General features: G+C 44.2%; 1 long non-coding RNA gene across 5 annotated transcripts; it reads left to right on the top strand.

Annotated features, from left to right (window-relative positions):
* Positions 1–14: 14 nt before the first annotated feature.
* LOC117437981 (uncharacterized) lies at positions 15–21,965 on the top strand. Of its 5 annotated transcripts, none has more exons than XR_004550608.1 (5): positions 147–267; positions 457–628; positions 2,638–2,800; positions 20,137–20,325; positions 21,775–21,965. It is a non-coding gene; the product is annotated as an uncharacterized lncRNA (long non-coding RNA). The 5 variants fall into 5 exon arrangements; XR_004550604.1 differs by having other exon boundaries at positions 20,137–20,623; XR_004550607.1 differs by lacking the exons at positions 147–267; positions 21,775–21,965 and adding an exon at positions 15–35 and having other exon boundaries at positions 20,137–20,753.
* The last annotated feature ends 1,376 nt before the right edge of the window (positions 21,966–23,341 follow it).

Genomic DNA, 23,341 nt, shown 5'->3' with positions numbered 1-23,341 from the left:
GGCAGGGGAGGGGCGGGGAGACCCCGTGACCGCCGGTGGGTGGGGCCGGAGGCTCTGAGGGTGCTGGGGTTCGGGGGTGCCGAAGTGCCGGGGTTCCGGGGTTCCGGAGGCTCTGAGGGTGCCGGGGTGCTGGGGCTCCGGGGTGCTGGGGCTCCGGGGTGGGCCCGAGCTGGGCCGGGCCTGCGGGAGGGCTCCTCTGAGGGAACGGGGCTGGCGCGGGGAGCCCGGGATCCGGCATCGGAGAGGAGTCGGCCTCGGACAGCCCGGGTGTGTGTGAGCGGCTCTGCAGAGGCCTTGCCCGTGGGGACGTGTCTGTGGGCCTGACCCTCGGCAGGCCTGTGCTCCCGCTTGTGCTACGGCCTCTTGCTGTAATGCAGGCTGCGTTGTTGGAACGGCAGTCTGTTCTTGTCCCTCCTTAAGTACAATCTCACACAGGCTCTCTATGTTCATTTTTAGAATAGTGGGAAATCCTGCAGAAAAAGCGATGCCATTTTGTACAAGATATGTGACCATCTCCTGTAGAAGTGAGCAAAGCAAACCTCTGGTGGCCCTTGAACGCGCGAGGTGATGGTGGAGAGAGGTGGTTAGTGTTGCGGTCGCTGCTTCAGAGAGGGTCAGATCTATAAAGGTGAGAAATACTGATGTTTGCTTATTAATGTGCAGCATCACAGAGAAGGGGCCAGTGTCAGCCTTGTTTCACTGGAGCAGCAGTCCTGACCAGTGTGCCCCTGTGAAATCAATGACTGAACCAACAGCTAGAGCTTCCCACTTCATTCTTGAATACCATGTGTTCCTCTGTCTTACAGCCTTATTCCAGAAGAAAACCATTTCCAGGAGTGGATTGTTGTTTTGTTTTGGGGTTTTTTTGGGTTTTTTTTTTTAGTTTCTTTCCACCCTTATATTTTACTCTGCCTTTTCCATATCAATTTGTTTCTCACATCCCTTCTCTCCTTCTTAAACAATCTGAGTATGAGCAATTACAGTCAGTAAGTAGGTTCAGACCTTGCTAAAGAGGATGATCTTGGAGTCACTCAGGAGAGATTAAGTTCTTTTTTTTAAGTGGCGTACATCTACTTCAGCATGGATGAAAGTAAAACCTTACATGTTCACTGGGAAAGGTACATTACCAGTTATACAAAGCATTAAGCAAATATTAGGTGAGACATAAAAGCAACATATTTCTGAGGTAAATTTTACTAGAATTTATGTAAATTTCCCAGGTACTTTTGATAAGTTCATACTTGTTAATATAAAGAAGTACTTGATGTTTTGAATAGTGTCTTCCATCCAACTATGTTCTAAAATATCTCTGAATAATTTAAGAATATGTTTTGGGTTCTTTTAGAGTACATTTGTGAGAAGCATTAAGGGAATTGAGAGTCTCTTCTTGGCAGCTAACTAGACACATAAAACTCAGCTGATTTTCTATTATTTAAAGATTGAGAAAGTAATTTTTCAGGTAAAAGTCCAGAGCACTGGAGCAATGGAGTGTGCTGCAGTTACTTCAGGAGGATAAAATGGTGTATGTGTCAGGGATGCAAACAGAACAGCTCAAAGCGCTCCCTTGCCTACTTCATACATTTGTCTTGGAACTTATAACGACAATCAAATAACTGAACCATACTGAAAGAGAGTAGTAAACCAAAAGCACTAGCCTTGAAGCAAATCTCATGCTCACCCACACACATAGGCAGGTCTGAAATTCTGCTACTTAGAGGCACTAGCAGTGAAGCAATACAGGAGAGAGATTAATTAAGAGAACAGACTCTGGACTGCATAACTTTATGATGTTATATTGAACTGTCACAACTTATTGGAAGATAAAATGTTATGCAGCTATTTTTGCATATAACATTCTTGCTGTCAACTGTTCTGTCATTTGATTGTGCACCTTTTTTTATATAATGCTTCATAGTGGCTTCATAACTGTCCCAAAGCATGCAAAACTCCAGAGTACTTGAGAGCAGCCCATAATCAAGAAACATAATCAAGGATTTCCCAGATCACCATATGGTTGTTTCTTAATTACCATACTGTCAAAAAAGGAAAACTCTGCTTAGTTTGTATAATGACTCTGTACTGAGTGGCTCCTCTACACTGTAGTATTTATCTCGGTTCAGCTACTCGTTTCCCTCAGTCAAAGAAGAAACTGAAGTAGGCAAACCATATATGCATATGCACATATACAAACTAGCATATATATAGGTATATAGTTTAAACATACATTGGCTGAGTGACAGACAGTCTATGGATATCCAACTTCAAAATACTTGTTATAAAAGGACAGTTTTCTCTATGAAGATCAGGCCTGTGTTTCTAAACTGACCGTTCTCTCCCTTTGAAAGAAGGAAGTTTTTGTATTTGTGTATGCCACTTGGGTAGATGCTCACCCAGAAAAGCATAATAATTTTTGCTGGAAGTTTCAGCAGAAACCCCAAAGAACATGTGAATATGTTCTTGCTTTATGCCTGCTAATCTCTCTCACATCTAGAATGTATCTTTGTAAGATACCTCCTCAGTGGGGATAAATTCTGTATTATCATAACAAATTAAATAGCTTAACTGTCTCTTTGCCAAGCAGTAGATGATATCATTTCTTTATTATTGTTCTTAGAAAAATGCCATTATATTTTCCAGAGATCTGAGCAAGGAAGTCAAAGGCCCTGTGAATATACAGGAATCTATCCTTCAGACTCCAGCGTTGAGAGCATTTGGATGCATTAATGGGAGAACATTGGAAGGAGTCAGAGGAAAGAAAAGGGAGAAAACAAATAAGGCCACAGTGAAGTCTTTCTAAAAGGTATGATTGCTTATCATGCTAATACACTTTTGAGGCACCTTGCATTGAATTCTGAGCAAAAAATCAGGTGACTATATCTGTAACTGAAGTGTAAAATACGAGTATGTCTTATACCAAGAGAAATCTGCAGTACAACCAGTAGACTGCTCTTACATGTCTAGTCTTTTCGATTAGTCCATGAGTTTTATATATATCCATGAAAGCAAGCACTTGTACACAAACCCAAATGATTCTACATTTTACAGTAGTTAGGAGCATGCTGAAGCAGACTGTTTTTTGCATTGGCTGGGCTTAAATTTATGTGAATGAAATGCTGTGTGGAAAGAAGCTATGACTAGGTAGGAGAAACCCTTAATTGCTAAACCAGAAATTAGACTGCTGGTGAAAATGCCACATCAGTAATGATACAGATGTTGACATCTCCTGAACACAGAACTCTGGGATTCTTGTAACTGATGATAATGTTCATCAGCTTGTGAAGGGCCTAAAGAAGACTGCTACATGTTACAGGACTGGTGTTTCTGCCAGCCTCAAACTGCTTTCTCCTCCTTGCCTGTGACATATATATGGAAAAATAGATCTGCAAGGCTCCAAGTGTGCTACTTGCTCAGTAGAGAGGAGCCATGTATGTCAGATGGAAAAAAAACATTAAATCACATCGTTCCAGTAAGCTTTGTGGAACTCAGGCATTCCACTAGCTTACAGACACAGAGCTCTGTTCCCTGGAGCCCTGAACAAGAAAGGGTATTTCCCCAAGGCAGTTTTAAACACCTGACCTGCAAATATGGAGCATGGAGAGGATAGGCAGATAGGAGATAGGCACAGATACATGGCACAGACTGCATTTGTCTGAGTGGCATTTGATGAAGGATCATTCTTTGCTGGGGTCTTGCCTGGAGGACCAGTATGATTTCCTAGCTGGGTTGCAAGCTTACCACAGACTGCCTTAAAAGTAGCAAAATAAACAGTACTGCATCTTCAAAGCACATTGAGATTCAGAGCATTTCCCAGAGCACATTGAGAGGTGAAAAAGTACTGATACATCTGTAGACTACTTATTTCCAGAAATATGAGAGTGCCCCGCATGTAGAGTAATAGTGATTATGGATTTAGATAAAAGTATAAAACCCATGCAAAATTTACCTTGTGTTCTCAGTAAAAGACAGAGGACATGTAAGCTACTTGTAAGTGCTGCTTTTGAAAGACACCCTCAGCGCACCTCTGCAAATAAGACTGTGGGGTTAAGTCCGGGGAGAACTGAGCCAGAGGTGTTGAGGGCTGAGCCAGACACAGACAGTGAGGAAAGGTAAATTGCAATAGCCCCAGTTTTGGCTCTGCTGGGGAGTTGCTTCAGCCTGGCCTGTTCCCTTGCTGGGACACAAGGGATTTGAGTTTAGGGTTTTTTTTGAGATCATGCAATAGCATTTTATCCTTAGCACAGCTTCATAAAGCTACTCACGTAAGCAGAAGACTCGCTGTCCTTTAAGTAATGTGCCACTGGAAACAGGAGAGAGGAAAAGCACTGGGCATCCTAGAAAGTACCACCTTTGCTTATGATTTCTGTGTCTCAAATCAGTGGAGGAAACGTGTGTTTTCAGAAACTGTAAGCAACCCCACTTCATCTCTACTCCAAGACAGCTGGAAGTAGTAAAGTCATTCCTCTTTTTGACTGGAGAGTTTCTTAAAATGTACCACATTTTTAAAGCTACAATTAATATTTTGATCCATCTTACTGTTGTCTTAATTTCCCTGTCGCAGCCTTGAGGATTCTCCCTTGTTCCCCTCCTAGTGCAGAAATCTGTGTACGAAGTGTATTACTTAATTTCAATTACATGTTAATTACAGAAGACAAGTGGTTACTGAATCTTGCACCATAATTAATCAACCTGATATTTACTTACTACATTGTTCATACTGCAATAAGCTGTAGCTGGACAAGCAGGGCAAGGAAAGTGAGTGACAAGAGCATTATCATGGCACACTGCCTCCCATTGGGAAAGTTCATCTTCCCTCTGAAAGAGACGCCTTCAGGGATCATGTAATTTGAATTCCCTGTGAATTTAGTGTCATCTTAGCTTGACCAGCTCTGGAAGAACATATTAACCTCCTCTTGTGATTTTCAGAAAACCATTCTAATTTAGCAAGTAATTAAGGGTCACATGTAGGATAAAGAGCTCGATAAGCTTGGATTACGCACAGGAAGCTTTGTTTCCAAGGCAACCCTAACGGAGGGGGTGTTAATGCTGAGGTCAGTCAGTTAATGAACTGGGTATGGTTACTGGCTGCAAGATGTATTGAACTGGGGAAATGAAACTAACAATTGCATTACCACTTAATGATTTGATGATAGAAAACAAATGCCTACAAAGCTAGCTCTCACTGAATACTGGAGACAAAGGTTATGGGCAGTGGGACCGTTCTGCTGAGCGAGGTCACGACAAGTCTGAAACGGTGACGCTCGACAAACTTATTTTCTTGTTGTTTTTTTTTTTTAAGCTAAAATTACCTTAGTCATCATTCATGGATTTCACAGCTTCTCAGTGTGAGGCTGTCAGTGTTTGCGTAAGGTGCCATTTCTCACACATTTGGTCCATGCTGGAGGTTCATTTCTTCCTGAGGTTAGTCCTGGCGGGGTTACTACCTGTGTAACACTGTCAGAACAAAATCAGCTGGATGGATTTAGCACACCGAAAAGCTTCCAGGAGCTCAGGAGGTGATACACCCCTCCCTTAGGGCTGAAGGCTCTGGGAACTAATCTCATGGGAGGTTTGACAGGGCAGACACACAGACATCATGGACATGGCTAAAATATCAAAGCAGATGATATGCAGCAAGCACAAGCTGATCTATTAAAACATGTTAATATATTAAGAGTGGAATCTGCAGGTATAGTTTGGATGATGGGAAGAGTATTCTGACTTATTTCCCTAGATGGCAAAACATCTTTTAGCACTGTAGAATTTCAAAATAGGGTATTTTGACCTTTATATGTTTCATTTTGATCAAACTTATCTATATGTATAGGACTTTTATGCCATTTAGTAACCAAATGAAGGAGCATTATAGAAATTCAGTATTTTTAGCCTTATGAAAACAAACCAATGTTTTTCTTTCTAATTCCAGAAAAAAATCAGATTGCTGTTTAATTTAAAATTAATTCCCTTAATTTCAGAAATTCCCTTTCCTACCAGTTTTTATGCCTATAAAAATACAAAATTTGCAGTGGAAGAGGCTTTTTAACAAGCAAATCAGTTAACATTTTCTGTTAATATGCAGGCATTGCATGATGTAAGAAACATTTGGGAACCAGCACATGATAGGGAAATATAGAGTACAAAGAGTAGGAGTGACCTATCAGATACTAAATGCTTTCTCAGTTCACTTGTACCATAGCTATCCCTTGTGGTCTGTGAGAGAAAAGAATTGCACAGGTATTTTTCAAAGCTTCCTTTGAAACAAACAAGCATTCTCTACTTTTTGCTACACAGATGACATTAATGTTCTACAATACACTGTGACAGTTCAGTCATTCTTGCACCTGGAATACAGGTACCTCTAACTGTGGCATGCTTTTTCCAAATGTGTATCCATTGTGGAGATATAAAGTAGGACAATTTCTGATGTCACCTTATCTCTTTCTTATGTGCAGCCTTGCTATAAAAGCAAGACAGTTTGTCTTCACAGAATCACAGAATTGCACAATAGTTAGGGTTGGAAAGGACCTTAAGATCATCCAGTTCCAGCCCCCCTGCCATGGGCAGGGACACCTCACACTAAACCATGTCACCCAAGACTCCATCCAAGCTGGCCTTTAACTCTGCCAGTGATGGAGCATTCACAAGTTTCTTGAGCAACCCATTCCAGTGCTTCACCACCCTTCTTCCTTACATCTAACCTAAACTTCCTGGTTAAGTTTGAACCCATTATCCCTTGCCTTATCATTACAAGCGTTGGACCATATTTGCTTGAACTGGGGAGAATTCAGACACTCTGCTCTCTCAAATATGCCCTGTAGATCTTTCAGGAAAAATCAGGCTGTGCAGGAAGCGAGCTGACAACCAGTGATGGCAGCTTTGTGGGACAGTTTGGAGCAGCAGCTGGCCCAAATAAGTTTGCAAGTGGTAAATATGCTGTTGCTCCCAGAAAAGTGTGACCAAGGGAAAGCATGCGAATGAGGAGAGATCTGTAAAACACAACCTGTCGGGAGGGCAGACTTCTTACACTGATTAGATGAAGGAAAGCTCAGCACAGCCATTCAAACCCTAAAAGTTACTGCTAAAACCTCCCATAGCAATGATTAAAAAAACCCCTAACCAAACCCAAACTAGAAGGGAATTAACCTTCTGTGTCCACAGGTGTCTGGAGAAAAATTTAATGGCCTTAAACAGTGGCAAAATATTAGTGGGTATTTTTAATTTGTTCCAGCTACTTGTGTATGTGGAGAGAGTCCTGACAGGGCCATAGCATCTGTGCACAAGCTTTTTTAGGAGCAGCTTCCGTGCCTGGGCAATGGACAGGATAGATCATCTCTCAGTATTCTTTCCTTCCCAACTTGCTTCCCGTGATAGCTGTGCACGTACAGGTACTGTGCGCAGTTTTAGGTGTCTCAGTACAAGGACATTCAACTGTTAGAGCGTGTGCAGTGGAGAGTGATGAAGATGGTTAAAAGTCTTGAGGGCAAGACTAGCAACTAGCAGCCGAAGTCACTTAATTTGTTCAAGCCTGGAGAAGAGAAAGCTGGTGGGTGCCCTCATCAAAGTCTGCAGCTTCCTCGGGGGGTAAGGAGGGAGGTACTGATTTCTCTTTGGTGGCCAACAATGGGACATGAGGAAATGAAGTGAAGTTAGATCAGGGGAAGTTCAAATTGGACATTAGTAAAAGTTTCTTCACTGTGAGGGTAAGTGGTCCCTGGAACAAGCTCCCCAGGAAAGTGGTCACAGCACCAAGCCTGCCAGAGTTCAAGGAGCATCTGGACAATGCTCTTAGTCATTAGGCAGTTTTTCTGAGGAGCAGGGAGTTGGATGTGATGATCCTTGTGGGTCCCTTCCAACTTGAGATAATCTGTGATCCTCCTCTGTCTCATACTTACCTTCTTTTATGTTTTACTCAGTCTAGGGCTGCATAGTGACAACATTCAGACAATGCTTCCCTGATTTTATCAAGCATTTTAAAAACTGAACACCCTCACTTTCCTCTTTAGTGAGGGATCTCCTCCTAACATGCCTTTCTGTGGTGCTGAATGGCTATTTTTGAGCCAAATTTTATTAAAATGAACAATTGGCCCATTCATGTTTATCTCCAGCAGGGATGAGCTGAACAGATTTAAAAACCTCTGAACTTCTTTGAACATTGGAAGTTGTCAAATTTAGAATCTTTTCAATCAAATGACCCAGAAGTGAACCATGAAAAGCATGGATGCATCCTTGGCTTTAAACTTTGGCTTCTTGAGTGCAGCCTCTGGGGAAACAGCTCATGTGATCCTCAGCACAGCACAGCTTGAAACGCCCAGTTTTCTTGCTGCTACCTCTCCTATGGCTATGGAACCAATCTCTTCCACTTCCCAGATATCTGCCCCTGACTTTGAGTCTTGCGCCTGCTACACTTCTGTTCTCTCATTTGTTTTACCTCACTTCCCTTCTTTTTCTTGTTTGATTTCTCTGGCATATTTATCTGCCTTCTGACAATAGGCCTTCCCTTAGCAGCTGGACATGTTTTCAGATACTTCATTGTGTAATGCAACACAACTGCCAGTCTCAAAGGGGAGGACAATGTAAGAAATAATCCCAATAATCCCTAAAGCATCAGCTGATGGATGGAGAATCATCCTGATTGTTTTCAACACAAGCATGGGCACTGCATGCTTTCCCCCAATGATTTCTATATGACAACAGGAAGGGGTTCTCTGATTTTGGTACCTGAAGGAATAGTTAGCCAGATAGAAGCCCCCTTCAATTTCATTTTAATGAGAACAGGTCTCTGAAATAGAACAAAGAAAGGCACTTGCACACACAGACACACTCACACCATCCTGAAAGCTACAAAGCCAATTTCAGTCTACATGGCAACTACTTCAGTGTGGGACCACAAAGTTCGTATTTTGAACATCCAGTATTACCTAAAGGATGAAGGTCGTGTGCATTTCCTAACATTGCATTTTTATTCTCTGTTAGCTGGGATCACCCTAGTGAAGATAAATGAGCTTACATCACAAGAGCCACTTCTCACCTTTCTCTGAGATACTGCTTGCTTTTTCTAGAGTGCTGCGCTTGTAAATAACAGTGCATGCAGTATCTTGGAGAATCATCCCTGTGCTGTCCAGTGTATTCCTCATTAATAGTACACCCATTTGTTTCCAGTAACCACAAACCAAAGGAGCAGGCTCTAACTGCAGCACCCTGCCTGATGCCTTTGTGACGCACTTTGCAACCACTAAACTACTCACCACTTAGGCAGGAAAAGAGTGTCCACATCCAAACCTTCCAAAAAAAGGAGGTAGTTTAAGGCACCTTTAGTCCCCTCTTTAGCAGCAGCTGATGAGATATGCTATCCCATGGGCGCAGGGAAGGGGTGTTTACCTTTCTCACTCCCTAGGCTGGGTAGAGCTGCATTCATCCTCTTCGTGTGCCCCCAAGCTGCAGCTAATGAAGCAGCAGGCATACGGAAGAAGCCACCACTCAGATGGAGTGAGAATACTAGGAGCTGGGGAAGGACCCCAGCCTTCTTGCCTCTTTGTTCCTTAAGAATAGGATCACCTTCACCTTCAGAAAATTAAGGTCATTCCTATTTAAATTAGTGCACAATTGGCCAAGCTCATTAGAAAGGGAAGAGGCCTGGGAAGCATCTTTCCCATCAGCAGCGGCAAGGCAAAAAGTAGACTGGAGGAGGAAGTAGAAGGAGGGTAGAACATGTTTAAGGATTACGTCTTGGCATGCACAGCATGCAATTTCACAACCCATGTCACACTGGCTTGTGGTAAACCAGAAGCTATTAATCCCATGGGAAACAAAGGAAACCCGAGGGACTACCTCCTGCAAGCATTCTGTGAGAACACAGCAGGCAGCACTGACGACAGCGCAGATCTCTGTGCACAGCAGATCTCTGCAAGCAGTCGTACCTGCCTTGGAAAACACATGAAGGTTTTTTAAGTGCATGAATTGCAAAAGAAAATCAAACAACAGCAACAACAAAAGATACTTGCTTAATTAGCCTTAAGAGATCCAAACTGTTTTCCAGCTCTGCATCTTTTGGGTCTTCTTAGAGCAACAGGATTCGCTTTGTTACCTAATTTATAGATGGATGGCTCTAGGAACACATGTTTAGAGGAATTAATGGTAACTTTATTCAGTAGGAAGTTTCTTTCTACCAGCCAGCAAGAAATCCCTCGTTTTCATGACAACCAAAATAAAAGCCAGCGACCATGCATTAGAGTGAAAAGAATCCGGTGTAGAATGTGAATAGGGGTACAAATTACGAAGCATAAACACATCCCCAGGAAACTGGCTGTTTGCAAACTAATTGGGTTTTCGAACTGCAGTTATACCCAGGCAAACCAGGAAAAAAGCCCAGCAGAACACTAGAAATTAGGAAAGCAGGAGCCCAGACTTCATTCCTCTTCAGCATAAATAGTTCATCTGAGTTGTCTTAAAAGGTGCATTATCCTTCCTATAGGTTTTTGACTGTAGGTTTTATAGTTTCCAGTACACAACTGCTCAGCAGATGAGTTTTGAAGGATTTGGAGAATTGCCCGGTGGTACTGAGCCCATGACAGAGAGAACAAACTTGTTATCGTTGGGCAACCTTTCCCTTGTTGCCCAAAAGCATCACTTGTAAAATGCAGCCTTGCAGTTACTGAAAAAGGATTCTATGCCCACATGGCTGTGTAACTACATGTAAACAAGATCAGAGAGAACAGAAGCCTGTGTTTAGCAGTCAGATCTATGATTCGATGTGTTTGCACTGTGTGTGTTGCTTGTATCCCAATTTAAAAGCAAAGATGTTTATGAAATGACTTTGAACCTTTCCAGCCCAGCGAGGCTGTGGTTTCACAGGGTGCAGCCTGCAGGGCAGAGCTGTCGGGCATTGCTGCCACCTCAGTGCCTTCTGCCTCATGTCACATCACCGCAGTGGGTGGCAGGCAGCGTAGCAAGGTCCATCCATCACGCCCAGAAGATGCTGGCACTTCTCTGAGCTCTGAAGGGGGCCACAGCAAGCGGCTCACCTGTGAGCAGCAAGGTGGGGCGAGATGAGTCATAAAATCACACAACTGTACAATAGTTGGGGTTGGAAGGGACCTTAAAGCTCATCTAGTTCCAGCTCCAGCCATGGCCAGGGACACCTTCCACTAGCCCATGTTGCTCAAAGGCCTATCCAACCTGGCCTTGACCACCGCAGGGGATGGGGCAATTCAACCTACTAGCCTGCCTTTATAGAATCATAGAAATTGGGTTGGAAAGGACCTTAAGATCAGCTAGTTCGAGCTGTCTGCCATGGCTGGCAGGGTGTGCGGGCAGTGGGGTGTGCAGGCAGTGTGGGGCACAAGCACCAGTCTGAGGTCAGAGTGCCAGCCAAAGCAGTGGGCATTGATGTATTTATCGTTGGTATTGCCCCTTTTGTCACAAGCTCACATCCTCACGTGTACTTACATTCAGTTCTTTCCCTTCACGTTTTGTTTATACCAACAGGAAGGCATGCCCGTGTATGTGTGTGTACACAGTGGTTTGGTGGCTCTGAGGCTGGTCAGGGGTTTCTGTGGGGTTTTGCTCTCCAAGGCCTCATTAACTCTGCTCAAGCTGCCTCACTCTGGTTGCCAGTGCTTAAGCAGTGCTTTTTTAAAAAAGCAACCAATTAGCACCTCATCAGCTCCAATTAGAGGAGACAAAAGCAGTGTAAAGATAACTCAATGAGAGGGGGTGGCACAACATCATGTAATCACTTAAGACAGCGGTGAGCATTCACTGGCTGGCTGTGCAGGGCCTATTCACCTTCTTTCCTTCTCTCTGGATGCATTTAAGACCTTTTTTTTTCTGGGAAGCCGGGCCTCCCAGGAGTCTCAGAGTCTCTCATTCAGGGCTACCTGTTTACAGCTCATCGAACAGAAGGACCTAAACAATCCTATATTGTACGCTTAGTGCTTCCTTAAACTTAGGCCTTCACAATGGCATGTTTTCAGAAGCTGGGCAGAATAAGTTAAAGGCTGGCTTTATCCTCATTAAGTGTTCTGCTTGTACTGTCTTCTAATTACATGGCAGGGCAACAATGTATTTTTTTTTCAGTGGAGTTCTTTGGAGCAGTTAATTTGGTGCCTGTACTAAATGCCCCAAAACATTAATTAGTGTGGAAGGAACCCTAATTTCCTCGGCGGCTTTCCTCTCCATTTACTTCCCTTGTTTTCACATAGGCTTGGATGAGCCTCTATAATGAAATTACCTCATTAATGCCTTTTTTCTTGCAGAGTAACTCATTCAAGATCTACCATTTAGTTTTAATTTAATGCTGTCAAAAGCAAAAGGTGCATTCATGTCTTTGATTAGTGCATTTTTTTCTCTCTAAAGAGTGGACAGATTTAAATTATTAAGATGGCAAGTAGAGAGTTATAATTGGATACAAGCAGCACTTCAGTGAATATTAAATGCTTTCAAAGCCTGGCCTATGTGGTCTGCTGACTATTAACTGTGTCCAGTGAGTTATTTTGTGGGTTTTGAATTAACGGCACATTAGCTACTGTGAAGCAAATTAAGTTTAATTTTGTTTATAAAAACCAGTGAAATTGTATTTATCAACATGACATTTAGTTGTAGCAAAGTTCAGTTTTCCCCATTATCCTATACTGACCTCATTGCTTGGTTAGTATTGCTAACATAAGGTCTTATCCTGTACTTCATGGTCATGTGAAGTCTAGCTGGAGGCTTGCCTCTCTATGTCTGGTACGATAAGGCCTTTTATTTGCAAGAACTACTGAGTTCTAAGTATTGTCAAACAGAAACCACCTTAGCCTCATTTGACCGTGCTGGGTACGCTGGCACAAAGAATGTCTACTGTTAATGGTGCATGCATAGTTACAAACTGGTTCGATACCAGCAACTGAGCAGGCAGGATTTAACATCTGATTCTTGATCTTTAATTCTCTCTCTTCTCTCTCCTTTCATTTACAACTCATGTCACAGGATATTGAAGATGCATTGGAGAAATGATAATCTCCAGAGACTGGAGAGCAATTTCCAGTCTGCTTGGCATGTGCATGCTATAGTTTATTGTATGGCTGCAGTGCTCCCCAGAGTAAGAAATCAGTCACACACATGGGCACAGGATCTCTGGAGGGCTCTAGTGTCATCTTCTCCTCAAAGGAGGCACAGTCACATCAGCTTGCTCACAGCTTTGCCCAGGGCCTTTACATTTTGAGCGTCTCCAAAGACAGAAATCCCACAATTTCTGCGCCCCTGTTCCACTGTTTACCCACCTCCGCAGGGACATTTTCCTTGCATAATTATAAGGAAATGACTGTGTTTTCAGTGCAAGCGTTAAATACGGTAACATGACAGTGTTTTACAAAACCCATAAATTATAACTTTATTATAATGCACTACATATTACATTTTTGATAAATATTTGATCTATTTGGGGCATATTATATATTTGTACAATGTATTACACAGTTCTGATGTGATTATTTAAACAGTACAAAGTGCGCAGGTTAGCTTTCCCAGGTTACTTTTCCCCAGAGAGTTCAGGTCTCACCTTGTGCAGAGTGAGCACTTGGCTGGGGTGGCTGCTGGTGGCAGAAGTGGCAGATGTCACTCCTGCACTTCCATGAAAAAAATCCCCTCTGCTGCCACCCTTGCAGCACTTTGGCCTCTTGGTTCAGATGGTGAATCGGCTACATCTGTACTACAAATGAAAGTGCCAGGAACTGCTTTCTGCCATATGTCCATGGAGCACAGACCACACGTCCTCATTATCTTGCTCCTAACTCTGAGTTTCTGCTGGTTTTAATGTAAGCACTATCTGGCCTTAAGAGATAGAAGACACAGGGGGTTGATTTTGTTTTTTTCTGCATGTGTGCTTTTCCAGTTTGGAGTGCCTGAGACACAGAAGACACTGTAAGCTTGAAGAGTGTGCATCACCTGCTGCACAGTGTGGGCTTAGGGTGTAATAATGTGGTTTGAAGCATAAAACCTGGAGAAGAAGGCTGCAAAGAGTCCAGGGAACCAGTTCTGATACAGTCTCATCTGTTCTGTCCATGCTTATGAATATCAGAGTTTGCTATTGCTTTGTGGTGCACCAAAGTCCTCTCGTAAACTGTTTAGCAGGGCCCAAAACTGTGCTAGCAGTTATGCAGTGTGAGTGGCTGGGGTCCCAAAGCTGAGCTAGTGCTCTTGGTTTGTCTTATTCTGCCATGAGAACATATCATAAAGTCCTGATTCCGTTCTAGGTCAGCTAGAATAAGAACAGTGTGGGTGGCTTAGGAAGAGCTAGCTCAAGTCCAGTCATTATCCAGATAATCAGTGTTTGTGTGTGACACATGGAGACCCTGGTCCAGGAGTTTTCTAAGTGTAGTGTATACCATCAAACCTCAGTTTCTCCTAATATCCAACAGCATTTTCCTCCAGGTCCATATTAGTCCAGTGACTGAAGCGTACGCTGAAGAAGTGAGATAGCCAGTCGAATTCTCTCTTCATTTCCAGGAAGTATGTGCATTTCAAATCATTACACCGTGTCTTTCTAGGAGAAAATTGAAGGAATGGTTCTTGTTACCCACTTACCCACTGAAACATGGCATTATGCTGAAAAAGCATCAGAGAGAACAGGCAAGACCCTCAGGCTTGGAGCCAGAGGTGTGTTTGGTCTCTACTCCAAGAACTGTCCCTTTATTTTATGCTTGTATGTTTATTTAATAAAATAATATAATACTAGAAAGAGACGAGGGAACAAGATTTCTCTCTCCAAGATGTATCCCTTGCTACAGGATACCATTATCATAGGAGTCACCTAAAGAGCTCAGCTTCTGCTCCTTTTATTCTGGGGAGTATCAGCTGTGAAGAGCAGGTAGGGAGCCTGATCCCCAAAAGAGCAAGTTGTATGTGGTGAACCCAGGAGTAAAACTGAGTGGCTATTGATAGTGGCTCAGTGAAAAACTGAACTTAGTCTGAATGTTGATCCCAAACCTGCTTTGCCACAGTCTGAAGTAGGGCACACGGATGTGATCCCTGATGGGTACCTGTGCTCAGGCAGAAGGATTAGGAAGATCAAAGGAAGCACTAAGTATGGATAGTAAGAATCACAGTGAAAAAAACACAAGGATGAGTTAGGTGAGTTCAAACACATTATCGTTCCTCACTGAGAGTGGAATAAAAAGAGCAGAATCTGAAGATATGGGGCAGACAAAAGGAGAGAAATGAGGAAAAGGGTCAACCTGGATCTGTCCTTGGAGGTCCACAGCACACACACTTTGAGGGAGGAGTGCAGGCAGTGCTTTACTGTGCTGCCGTGCCATGCTTGGCAGCAGTGGCACACTCCTTGACAGCTGCCGTGTGCTCCCATCTTTGTGGTTTTACACTGAGTGTGGGTCCAGGCAATTTAGTTAGGTTAAAAACTGCACTCCTCTCTCATTGACAGGTTAGTTTTAAGTTCCATGTTGGAGTTCATTGCGCTGTCTTCCCCATCCATCTGCTGGCACTACTAGGCAGGAGGAAGCAGAAGAAGCAGCAGAGAAGGATGGGACAGGTTGAATGTGTCCTAGCCACTGATGGAAATGCTAATTTCTGCTTGAGTGGTAGACAGTTTAAAGCAATTTGAAGGAAGAACACTCCCCTGAGGAGTGTCTTTGCCATCCATTTATCAAGAAGGCTTCTTAACATAGGCAGACAGTTGCTAAACCAGAGAATTAACTACCCACTGATGAAGTTATTGATCAGAGCTCTTCAACTCCAGACCATTTGTTGTATTAACATCACCCGTGCAGGCGCAACCGCAGTGCCAGAGTGCCCTCTTTTGATGTAATGTGACTTTCAGAGCCAGAAGGGATCCATACACAGCAAAAAGGCTTTGCACCAGAAGGTGACTTTTACAGTGGGAAAAGTGGCATGTAACAGGGGTGGCTGAAGAAGCCAGGAAGGTGATTTACAAAGTATGGATAGTGGAGTAACAGCACAAGAAATACTGCATTACTCTGGCCAGAAAAGCAGCCAAAGTATTAATATCAGCAGGCTCTAGCATAATGCATTGCTCAGGCATAGCAAAGAGTCTGAGAAGGACAGTGGGGCTTCTGTCACTGAGATATCACTGAGGAGGGTAATGAGAGTTAAACAGAACACCAAATTTATCTACAGTCCTCAGGAAAGAGGACAAAAGTCAAACATTCACAATGAAAGAGTAATGTGTTTGTGTGCAGCCTGCGCTTCACTCTCTGGATCACAAGAATCATCTTACTTGGATACACTTACCTACCTCTCTCTGCCTTCCACTTGAACAGTGCCCTTAAAGGCTTCTAAAGTCAGACAAAGACCTGCCCTGGCAAAATCTTTCCTTCTGTCTGCTGGGAACCCTGGGCAGCATGTACACTGCATGATGCATGTGGTCCCTGCACTGGTGAATTCCTTTGTATGACCTGGGGCTATGCAGAATACCTGGTAATGTCTTTTATCCAGTTTGATCAAAAGAACCCTGACACAGCTAAGCAGTTAGCTGAATGAGCATTTCAGTATGAATAGCACAAATATTTGAATTCAAGTATATGTCAACAGCATTCGATTGAAACCTTCATAATGGAGGCCTGTGGGAACTAAAGGCAGATGAAAGAAGAGGAAAAGATTCTTTGTAGGGCTAAGTTAGAGTATTAAGAAAACCCTGGTTCTCTTGTAAGGTCAGCTGTGTTCTGTATGGAGCCAGCAATGTGCTGACACTAATATTCTGAGTCCCATTTAACCCCTCCATCACCATAGCATTAAGGTGGTTATGGTGGAAGCAGGCTGAAAATTCACATTACCTACTGAAAGGCAGTCATGTAAAAGAATGAGGTCTGTCCGCCAGAACCGATGGGCTGAATGCCTACAGGTGAAGAAAGCTAGTGGTTAATGCAGTGCTTTGGTGGAAAGGCTTTATGTGCCACTTATGTCTAGGGTTTAAGAATTTGCATGTGAAATACAAGAGGGTTAATAGAAGCAGCAAGTAAAATCCATCATGCAAGCTGCTGCAACTCCATGTCTCTGGGTCTAGCTAGCGATGGGGCTGGGGAACATTTGGCAAGCCATGAAGAACAACACAGGAAGCAACATTCAGCACTCATAAAAATACAAATAGCACTAATGGCCTCATCCTGTTCCCTTCTCTGGCTGATCAGGATGAAGGCCTGTTAGCATATATAGGTGGTGAGTCCCTTCAGCCTTAGAAGCTGTGAACACTGAGGTTTATGTAAAACTCTCTTACGTGTCTGCCATAACTAATGATATATCAGTTAATAGCAGCTTGGCCCTTTTCGGTTAGCAAAAAGGCACAGAGTTTCTTTTAAAAATGGCAGGAATTTCACAGTGTCTCAGCCACAGCTGATTTTGAGAGGTCCCACTAAAGCAGTGGTGTTCTCAGGAAAGTGTGTCTACTTCTAACTTCAGAATCTGTCAAACTGAAGACTGCGCAGATTGACTGATGATGGGTCAGTAAAGAAATGAGTGAGTGCCAGTAAGGCATAGCTACATACTTAAGCAGTTACAGAAACCCGTACATTTCCAAATACTAGGTTCTGGAGTTTGATTTAGGTGACATTTAACCAATAGAAAATTAGCTACACATGACTTGCAGACTAGTGGTAACTGAGGCCTAGGAATTATGCTGGTCAGGCTTCAATTAGCTGGACTTAAAATGTTTCTTTATCAGAATGTTGGAGTAAGTTTTCTTCGCTTTGGCTGCACAAGCTCAATTTCAGATGCTGCAAGAGCCATTACTTGAGCAGTTACATGCTAAGAAAGAGGGCAGGTTCCCTTCTTGACTCTTTCATTTTTAACCCTACAATATGGGAGCCCCTGAGGAAGCACAGCTTCTTCAGAGCAGCCAGGGCCACAGGCACAGGGGAAAAAACTGTTAGTGCAGGGACAAAAATGTGCATCTGTACATTTCCTTACCCTGAGTGTGCCAGAGTTTGGCTGCTGGCAAGAGAGTAGCACAACATCCATATCCGCTGGGTATCTGGGTTTAAGTGAGAGTGCGTTTAGCACAGCCACGGCATTTTGTGGCCTGGCCAACTAAAAGAATTGAACAGAGAAGCTGCTAGCACCAGCATGTCATTTCCCAGCTTTAACCCCTCATGTGCCCCATCCTGCACAGTTACAGTGCTACCTACCAGCAGTACCTTCCTGTGGAAGCCTGTCTCAGAGGTAACACAGGAGACATTTCGTTTGTGACTCCTAAAACCGTACCGCTTATTAAAAGCAAAACAAGACACAAAGAGAAAATGTATATAAAAATTATTTTAATAAAAATTAAAATTTCTCCCTCCAAAAATAGGTCAATTCTGGCAGACACAGTGTGGACGGGAGGGAAAAATGACATCAAAACCCCTGATTTGTCTTTTTATATATTTAGGATTAAAAGTTTCCTCCCTACTATCATCTCTCATTGTGGGTGCAAAGGAAATCACAAGTCACATTGCAAAACAAATTTTGGTATGTAATAGGAAATTGTAATGGAGTAATTCACAGTTTTCATAAAACTCAGAGACATTTTCAGTTCCTGGAAGGATACAGCAGAAGCACTGTCCCTGGTTTTAGCAAAGCAGATGTTGGTAAAGTCTGTGTTTCTGAACCAGTTATAAAACACTGTACAGAAGGTTGCTGAAGAAGAATTGATTTCCTGTTTTACTGCATGGGTGTATTTGAGAACAGCGCAGGCAGAAGAGCACTCCTGAGATGACAAGGCAGAGAGCTGTGTGCCGTTTAGCAATGAGATTGGTTCAGAATGCCAGGAGTTCTCCAGCCAGGTTGTGGATATGTTTGAAAGGCTTGAGGAAGAAGTATGAAGACAGTTGTCCTGTACCTGGGCAGAGCGATGAGCGACAGGAACGTATTGCACAGGCCGTTGCTCTAAGTTTAATGACTGCAAGGTGACTCTGGTTTTCCCCACAGCATTGGAAAACACTGCTTTCCACATGTTTTTCATATCTGAATGATTAGTCTGAATTATATTCACTACTCAAAGACTACATCCTTCATGGTGTTTTTCCACAAAACACACCCGAAATAAAAGCATTTCCTCAAGATGAGGAACGCAGTTCTGTTTGACAATGGACATATCCCTTCCATTAGTTTCTAGAGAAAAAGAAGTAGATAATGTTTAGTGTTTTCTTCTGATGTATCTGCTATTATGGTTCTTACATCTGATAGCAAAGACCTTGCCTGACGAAAAGCAGTCTTTGAAACAGGTGGTCCACTTGTCTTGCACACGCATACTCTATTTGCACTGTTGAGTGTGCATCCATAAATCCTGTTGTTCCCTATTCCAGGAGGGCTCCAGCTCTCTCAGTCATTGCTCTTAATGCAACATAAAGTCCAGGAGCGCTTCCTCTCCAGAACTGGGCAGTCACAGCTTTTTTGTAACACAGTAACAGCAAATTACTGTGGTATTGGCAGGCTTGATCAGTTTTTGTTTAGAAAGTAACAGGAAACCAATGAGAAGTTGAATATCCTTCCTCCTTGGGGTTTTGGGTTCTTTTTAGTACAACTTCACTGAGTGACTGCAGCCATGTATTCCAGTGTGAATGAATTGATCTTTTTTCCCTTCCTTCCACCAAAGTTTGGCCAAGGGTTCTTACGTTTCATTTATGAGTGTGTGCATATACAGAATTTACTGTGCATTTATCTATTAAACAGGTAATATGGAATAGCACAATATGTAATTTGTAATAACAAATGTATCTTGTATGTATTTATAGCATCCGTTTCCTTTTAACATATCTCTGTAAACATACCAGTGCAACTGAATAACATTTGTAATAAGCACACTGTTGTTTTTTCCTGAAGAAGGGTTTGTATTGTTTTAAGCTAATAACCACAGTTCAGCTCTCTTCAGGCCTCTGTTGCCAAATCTCTCACTCATCACCTCCGTCAGTAAATAACATCTTTGTTGTGAACCCCAGTGAGGACTGTGGCAGAAAAAGGTCTTCTGTGTTCAGGGTTCTTAACAAGAGGAACCAGATGGGAAGTGACGTGCATTTCAGACGCTGGCTGGGCAGGGTGCACATGTCCCTGTTGGGGTCAGCCACTGCAGCACCAGGAAGAACAGTTCTGGGGTGCATGCCTGGAATACTTTGACCCCATCAGAACTGTTCCCCTCTTCTGCACACCTTCTTTCAGAGCCTTGGCCTTGCTTCCAGCCCCTCAGGACTCTGTTTACCTACTCTGCGCACTGCTCCCTGGAAACAGATGTTAAAGAAGGAGTTCGGTTTTGGTGTGTTTTCTCACTGTCATCTGTATGCCAAGAAGCAGGACCAGAACACACAAAGATGGAGGAGATACTTTCAGATTGCCTGTAAACAGTCCTCGGTAGACAAGGGGCCTTGAATTCGAGGGTCTTTGGTAGCACTGTCCATGGCTCCATGGAGGGGAGGGGGAAAGAAAAGTACCTTTTTGCCTCTGCTGCAGCTGTCTCACGATGCTCAGTAGGTACCCCTGGCAGATGGGGACCAGGGCCATTGTGCTCTGGGGTGCCCATCCCAGCATGGGAGCAGAGAGGGAACGTCATGGAGCAGAGCCTGGTCAAGAGCCATGGCACCATCCTCTGCAGCCTGTGGGACAGGCCTGTGGCTGCTGTCCCCCTCATCTGTCTGGCCTCTTCTTCAGGGTGTGTGTACCTGTGTGAATGAGTTACTGAAGTGATGAGCTGCTGCTTGGGGCAAAGGAGAGAGGGAAGCAAGGAAGGAGGGAAGGAGGGAGGGGAGAAAAGGAAGGAAGGAGGGAAAGAAGGAGCAAAGGAGCCATTTATGGCCATTTCTATCCCATTTTTGCCCATTTCTTACCAGTTTAAGCCATTTTTTGCTATTTCTAACCAGTTTTAAACCTTTTTTCCCCTGATTTCTATACAATTTTTGGCCATTTCTGACCCAATTTTGGCCACTTCTAACCGATTTTATGCCATTTTTTGCAACTTCTAAGAAATTTTTGACCATTTCTAACCCTTTTTAAGCCATTTTGGCTTTTTTTTTTTTTTTAAACACATTTTCGCCATTTCTAGCCCATTTTAATAGGATTTTTTTTTTTGGCATTTCTAAACTGGTTTTGGCCAAATTTTTGCCAACCTATTTTTTGCCAAATTCTAACCCATTTAACCCTTTTTTGGCTACTTCTAATGGATTTTTGCCCACCTCTAACCAATTTTATTGGCTATTTCTAAACTCTTTTTGCCATTTCTAACCCATTTTTGGCCACTTCCAACCCGATTTATGCCATTTTTAGCAATTTGTAACTCTTTTATGTCCAGTTCTAACCTGTTTTAAACCATTTTGGACATTTCTAAATAATTTTTCTTAATTTCTAACAATTTTTTTTCCTCTTCAAACACATTTTTGCCCATTTCTTACCTGTTTTAAGCCATTTTTTTCTGTTTCTAACCCATTTTCCCCCATTTCTAACCTATTTTAAGCCATTGTACTCTATTTCTAAAAATTTATGGCCATTTCTATCCCATTTATGCCCATTTCTTACCAGTTTTAAGCCATTTTTGGCTATTTCTAACCCATCTTTCCCATTTCTAACCCTTTTAAAGCTTTTTTTGGGCTATTTCTGAACAATTTGTGGCCATTTCTGTTCCATATTTACCCACTTCTAACACGTTTTAAGCCATTTTTGCCCATTTCTAACTCATTTTTACCCACTTCTTACCTGTTTTAATTCATTTTGGGCCATTTCTACTCCATTCTTGACCATTTGTAATGTGTTGTAAAGCATTTTCTTCATTTTCTAACCCATTTTTGCCCATTCCTTATCTCATTTTAGGTATGGGTCGCCTAAAACCAAAGTTCCTAAAAGAGACTAAAAAGACAAGGACAGCTGAAAAAAACATGAATGAAAAAGCAAATAAATAAAACGCGTAAAGAAAATAAAAAGCAGAAGAGAAGAATGTGATTATAAATCCCCACAAAGCAATAAAAGTCTGAAAGAATCTCGAATAAAAGTTCCCTGAGCAACTTTGCCCCATCCCCAATATTGCAAACTGTCCCCACTCAGCAGCTGGGGTCCCCGGAGGCTGTCAACGGGGAGGGGAGCGGCCGTTGCCCTCAGGCCGTTGCTTCGGCAGCGTGTGCTGCCACCTCGTGGCCAAAACTCGGTACTGCAGGTGGAGATGTGTTCTGGGGAGCAAAGGGGAGGCTCAGAGCAACGCGAGCTGCTGCCCTCCTGTGGCCAGAACTACGAACTGCACCCGAAGGAGGCGGATCCGCCAGAAGGAAGCAAGCGGAGCCGAAGCCGCCCGAACGGTGGGGGCAGCCGCCCGAAGGGACCCGAGTGGCTTCGAGGGGGTCTAAGGGAAGTCGACAGCTCCCCTTGCCCCTTATTAGCCTCCGCTGAGTCCCCTTAACACCCATTATTCGGCTCGGTGTTCCTGGGATCCCATGGCAGCCACTCCGGTCTCTTCGGGCGGCTCCGTCCCCTTCGGGAGGGTTCGGCTTCGCCTCAGCCAATCAGAGGAGGGGGGGGGCGCTGTCGGAGAGGGGCGTGGATAGGAGCGGGTCACGTGCACCGCAGCCAATCAGAGGAGTGGGGGAGGCGCTGTCGGAGCGCGGCGGGACTAAGAGTGATTGACAAGCGCCCCAGCCAATCACAGGAGTGGGGGGGCGGTGTCGTGGGTGGCCGGAAATGGGGCGGGACCAGGCGGACTTGAGGGGCGCCTCAGCCAATCAGGAGAGTGGGGGGGGCCCGTGTAGGAGCCGAACGGAAGCGGGGCGGCACTAAGAGTGACTGACAGGCGTCTCAGCCAATCGGGGTGCGGGTTGTGCCGCCGAACCGGGGCCGGACCGTACCGTACCGATCCGAGGCGAATCATGGGGGTAACGGGACTCGGCGGAGGCAAACGGGGGGGCAATGGCAGCTGTCGGCTCCCCTGGGACCCCATGGAAGCCACTCCGGTCCCTCCGGGCGGCTCCGTCCCCCTCAGGCGGCTTCGGCTCCGCTCGGTTCCCTTCGGGCGGCTCCGTCCCCCTCAGGCGGCTTCGGCTCCGCTCGGTTCTCTTCGGCCGGTTCCGCCGCTTCGGGAGGGTTCGGCTTCGCCTCAGCCAATCAGAGGAGGGGGGGGGCGGTGTCGGAGAGGGGCGTGGCTAGGAGCTGGTGACGTGCGCAGCAGCCAATCAGAAGAGTGGGGGGGCGCTGCCGGAGAGGGGCGTGGCTACGAGCGGGTCACGTGCTCATCAGCCAATCAGAGGAGAGGGGGGGCGGAGCCGGAGAGGGGCGTGGCTAGGAGCGGGTCACGTGCGCCGCAGCCAATCAGAAGAGCGGGGGGGGCGGAACCGGCGCCGGGCGGAACTAAGCGTGATTGACAACCGCCGCAGCCAATCAGAAGAGCGGGGGG

This window comes from Melopsittacus undulatus, chromosome Z (genome assembly GCF_012275295.1).
Source record: "Melopsittacus undulatus isolate bMelUnd1 chromosome Z, bMelUnd1.mat.Z, whole genome shotgun sequence".
NCBI lineage: Eukaryota > Metazoa > Chordata > Aves > Psittaciformes > Psittaculidae > Melopsittacus > Melopsittacus undulatus.
This window is presented reverse-complemented; position numbering and strand designations above follow the sequence as displayed.